General features: G+C 40.4%; 1 non-coding gene across 1 annotated transcript; it reads left to right on the forward strand.

Moving 5' to 3' along the window:
• Positions 1–5,032: 5,032 nt before the first annotated feature.
• TRNAK-CUU (transfer RNA lysine (anticodon CUU)) lies at positions 5,033–5,105 on the forward strand. Its single transcript has one exon. It is a non-coding gene; the product is annotated as a tRNA-Lys (tRNA).
• Positions 5,106–5,737: the final 632 nt, after the last annotated feature.

The raw sequence follows: 5,737 nt of genomic DNA on the forward strand, positions 1-5,737 counted from the left end.
TTTGGTTCAGTCTTGTCCAAGGAAGATTTGAGATGTAAAACGATGTGCGTTTGTGGAAGGTAGACCAGAGAAGACAGAAGCTTTTGTTTTTAGTAAACAGTGAGAACAGCTGCTAAAATCACATTTTGATCCCGAGTTTGATAGAATACACGCGAAGCCTTGTTTCCTTAGTGTCTGCAGCTAAGTTGGGGTACACTTTTTAAAACTATGTTCCAGGCTATTTTTAAATTTTTTTTTTCAACGTTTTTTATTTATTTTTGGGACAGAGAGAGACAGAGCATGAACGGGGGAGGGGCAGAGAGAGAGGGAGACACAGAATCGGAAACAGGCTCCAGGCTCCGAGCCATCAGCCCAGAGCCTGACGCGGGGCTCAAACTCACGGACCGCGAGATCGTGACCTGGCTGAAGTCGGACGCTTAACCGACTGCGCCACCCAGGCTCCCCTGTTCCAGGCTATTTTTAAAGACTTACAGTGTTACAGAGTTTCATTCCACCTCTCCATCCCCAGAAAAACTACCAACCACAAGGTTGGAATATATTTTCTTCTGATACATATTTTAATGTTTTTACTATATATAATATATTGATCCATAAATAATTTGTTTGGTTTACATTTATTTATTTATGTTTTCATTTCTTTAAAAAATTTTTTTTGGGGGGTTTACTTTAAAAATTTATGTCAACAGTGTCCCAGTGTACGTATCATTTTGCAACTAGTTTTTTTTCATTTAATATTAGGGTTTTGAAAGTCACCTTCAGCAATATGAGTAATTCTAGTTAATTCATTGTAGCTGCTACCTGGTGTTCTACTTTTCAGGATAAACCAGTTCTCCATTTCCCTTCTGCTGTTAAGCTGCTGTACCCCAGACCACTCCTTCTCATTTCTTAATGAGCTTAGCTCCTGATTTACTCTCACTCTCTCCAACAGTTAGGCCCATTTTAATCCAATGGCAGGTTCAAGATTCATGAAGATAGGTGCACCTGGGTGGCTCAGTTGGTTGAGCTTCCGAGGTCGGCTCAGGTCACGATCTCACGGTTCTTGAGTTCAAGCCCCACGTCAGGCTCTGTCCTGACAGCTCGGAGCCTGGAGCCTGCTTTGGATTCTGTGTCTCCCTCTCTCTCTCTCTGCCCCTCCCCCACTCACACTGTCTCTCAAAAATGAATGAATGTTAAAAATAAATGAAAAAAAAAAAGATGCATGAAGAGAACTCTTTTAATATACTGGCTTCTCACATATTTAAGCCTCTTTCTTCCAGTTTTATTTCCTCCACTGTACCTCTGCTGTCCACTCCCATGGTTATGCCCAGGACCTTACCATCACTCTATACTTACTAACTCGTGTTCTCAATTGTCTGCATCCCATTCTCTGCTTCACGCCTGTCTTTTTTTTTTTTTTTTTTTTTAAATCGGTTTATCGGTTTCTAGTATCCCAACTTCAACAATTCTTAGAACCCTGCCCTGGGACCTTCAACCTGTCAATCCAGTTAACTTTCCACTGCTCACTAACCCCTTTGTAGCCTCTTTTCCTTTATCTCCCACCTTCAATTTCATTGTTTTTTATTACTGCTCCCTTGCATACGATGTCGACTCTCTGGCTCCTCTCTTACTTCATCATACTTGTTGGCAAGACTAAAATCCAGATCGAATCCATCTCTAACTACTTCACACCTGCCTTTATGACACGGAGCTAGGACAGGAAAAATAGCCACACCAACGGGGCTCATCTCAAGCTTAAGACCATGAATTTCATGTGGGTCTGTCTGATTATTGCCTGGCAATCCTACTGTGTTTCCTTATTCCGTTTCTTCTTCCTCTCTCATAGATGACTATTTCGCCTTGCCCCCTCTTTTAGTTACCTCCCATATCACCTCCCTATCCTTCCACTTGGCCAATGGCTATGAAAATTGAAGTAAACAAAGGCGCCTGGCTGGCTCAATTGGTAGAGCGTGCATGCGACTCTTGATCTCAGGGTCATGAGTTCAAGCCCGACGTTGTGCGCGGGGCCTGCTTAAAAAAAAAAAAAAAAAAAAGTGTTGATAGTGTTAAAAAAAAGTTTTGAAGTAAACAGGAGAATTTTCACAAGCTCATCACATTTCACAGCCGGCACACGCAGTCACGCACTCGATACCTTCCTGCCTCCTGCTACTTGTGCTTTTCTCTAGGGTGCACCTCTCCACTCGTGCACTGGCTCCTCTCTCGTCTATTCAAGGACTAGTCCAGCAGTTCTCATCTCTATCCTGAAAGACTGATTTTTGTCTTCCTACTGGAACGTCCCATCAGCATACAAATGTACTTTTATTGTGCATATCTTTGCTTTTTTTTTGAGAGAGAGAGAGAGTGCACGAGATCCGGAGAGGGACAGAGGAAGAAGGAGAGAGGCAGGCTCCACGCTGAGTGTGGGGCTCCGTCTCATGACCATGAGATCAAGACGTGAGCCAAAATCAAGAGTCAGGTGCTTAACCAATTGAGCCACCCAGGTGCCCCTTATTGTGCATATCTTAAAAAAAAAAAACAAAAAACCCCCCAACTCTTTATTGCCACTTTCTGAAAGAGACGTGTATACTTTCTGAATCCAAATCCTCTCTTCCCATCCTCTCTTGAACCTACTTAGACTTTTATCCCTAACATTTTTTTCCAGAACTGCTCTTCTCCAGGTGTCCATTATGTTATTTAGTTCAGTATCTAACCTTCTGTCCTTATCTGACTCCACCTGTCAGCACTATTTGACAGAAGTGATCATTCTCTCCTCCTTGATACACTTTTCTCCACTCGCTTCCAGCCATCACACTCTTGTCTTCCTGTTTCCCTAGCTGCTCCTCAGTCTCCTTCGCTGGGTCCTTCCCATCTCCTTCACCTTCTAACATTGGACTCACTGCCTAAAGCTTTGTCTTGAACCTCTTCTCTAACTACATCCATCCCCTTAGGTGTCTTATGCAATCTCCTGGATTTAAATAAATACCATGTATATGCTGACAATGGCAGCCCAGACCTCTCTTCCAAACTCCCGATGCATATGTCCAATTCCTAATTCAGCATTTCCCTATGAATGTCTGATACACAGGTGCAAGTTAACATGTCCAGAGCTCAGCTGGTCTTCTCCGTTCACACCTGCTCTACATGTTACCTGCTGCTTCTCAGTTGGTGATGATTTTATCCGTCTGGTTGTTGAGGCATACATGATAATTAATAGTCATCCTTGACTCCTCGCTCTGACTCACATTCCACATCCAATCTGTCAGAAATTCTGTAGGCTCTATGTTTAAAATACAGCCAGAATCCCAACATTTTTTATTGTCCTGGTCCAAGCCATCACCATCTCTTACTTGGGAGTGTGCAATAGCTTTTGGCTTCTGCCCTTTGCTGCTGAGAAGCCAAAGTGATTTTTTTAGCAGGCAGTCAGATCACTTCGCTTCTCTAAGTCCCAGCAGGGGCTACGGATTCATCCAGACTAAAACAGGCAAACCCTTGCAATGGCCGACAAGACTCTACACGAAATCTGCCCGCACCGCCCCCTCCCCGCCCCCGCCATCCCTTCATTTTAATCTAATATTCTCCCTTTGACTCACCGGCTTCCAGTTTATGGATGTTTACAAGGTCTGTTTCTTCTGCCTGGTTGCTCATTTTCCCCAGGCATCTGCTTGTTAATTCCCTCCTCACTTTTAAGTTTGTGCTAAGATGCCACCTTCCCAACGACGCTTACCTTGACCTAATAATTTCACTTGCCATGTGCCACTTAACTCCCAACTCAATCCTGCTGCTTTATACATTTTCAGAGGGTGGCGTTTCATAAACTATACCATGAATGGAGTCTTATTTGGTATTCCAGCATATGGTGTGTGATGTGTAGTATGGAGAAGAGAAGTTATCGTAGTTTTTCATATGGATTGAAAACCCTGTCTTTCCCCATGATTTACCATGCCATCTATTATCTCAAGTTCTCATAAGAAACATGGGTTTCTTTTCTAGGCTCCCTTTTTTCTGTATCATTGGTCTATTGCTTATCCCTATACTGCGAAGACATTTGTTAGTTGCTGTAAATTTATAATGAGTTTTGAGAAATTACAATGACGCCCACCTTGTTTTTCTTCCAAATTGTCTTGATATTCTTGTATTATTTCTTCTTTCAATATGTGATAGAATTCCACATTGTGTTTTAATCTGCTAGTGACTGTTTTCACTTGAAATATGTCTTTTCATAAGGAGAAAAATATCTGTAGCTTTGTTCCTCTTATGCATGGTTGAGTTGTCAGGGTGAGCTATGTGGAATCATAGTGAATTAATAATCGCTGAAGTTGGCAGGGAAACACCAACCGTCCATGCAAGTAAAGATTGCAACTTTAAGTGATCCACTTTGTATAGCAGACATTGTGACTTTCCTACAACTAGCATGTTCCAGTAACAGACTTATAAATCAACAGTTTCTGAAACAATTAAAATAAATATTAATATTACAGGAAAACTCAGGATGACTTTATGATAGATTTAACTTAAATTTTACAATCACAGGCCTGTAAGTTTTTATTAACCTTTTCTTTATCTACTTAACAAGAAGTCAGAGCTAATTAAGAGCCTGTTTTCTCAAAACACCTTTGTCAACAGACTTCCCGACTCCTTTATGCCCACTCTGCCCAAGATCATCATTAACAATTGCAAACAATTGCAGGGCTGACTTGACTTTGATTCAAGTACCCTTTGCTATCCAAGGGTAGAACAATGAATTTAGGACACAAACATTTTTTTTTCTTCATATCTTTTATTTTTCTTGTTCTGGATAGGACCTCCCTGACAGAGGCATAATGCATAAGGATCTTATTTATGATTGAGTGGAACACTTCTATAATTGTACATTTACTGTGATGTTTGCTGTAGGGTTTTTGAATTTTTTTAGGATTTTACTTTTAAGTAATCTCTACACCAAACATGGGCTCGAACTCACAACCCTGAGATCAAGAGTCACATGTCCCACCAACTGAGCCAGTAAGGCACCCCTGCTGTAGGTTTTTGATACACACTTTGAAGAAGTTCTCAGGTTGCCTGGCTGGCTCAGTTGGTAGAGCATGCGACTCTTGATCTCAGGGTCGTGAGTTCAAGCCCCACATTGGGCATAGAGACTACTTTGAAAAAATGTAAAAATAAAATAAAGAAGCTTTTGTCCTAGTTTGCTAAGGCTTTTTCTTTTTAAATTTATGATTATGCTAATTCTATCAAATATTTTTTCTTGCATCTATTAAGAATATCAGATAGTTTCTGTACCTTAATCTGTTTATATGGTGAATTACATGAATAGATTTTTCTTGTTAACTAATAGATTCTTGTATTCTTGTAATAATGCAGGATTTTTTTTTCTTATTTAAAAATCTTCAGTCAGGTTTGGTTTTGCCAATATTTTATTTAGTATTTTTGCATCCTGTTTACAATTGAGATTGGCCTATACTTTTTCATTTTTGTGTCGTTATTCTCTGGTTTTATTATTAGCATTAAGTGAGAGCTACTCAGTGGGATGGGAAGCTTTTCCATTATTATTTATAATAATTTTGGGGGCGGGGTTGTGCCTATGAGTCTTCTTTGTCTGGAATTAATTTATCTATGATACTGTATTGTGTTTGCTGTTAGATTTTGGATTTTTCCCTCTTCTTACTTTAGGTTTTCTATTAACCAAGTCTTCTCCTGTAGTTGTTTTTCTCATTGCTTCTTTCCTGTCTTCTATTGGGGTAATGAAGTTTTCTTTATCTTCCTT

The sequence above is a fragment of the Neofelis nebulosa genome, chromosome 13 (genome assembly GCF_028018385.1).
Source record: "Neofelis nebulosa isolate mNeoNeb1 chromosome 13, mNeoNeb1.pri, whole genome shotgun sequence".
Classification (NCBI taxonomy): Eukaryota; Metazoa; Chordata; class Mammalia; order Carnivora; family Felidae; genus Neofelis; species Neofelis nebulosa.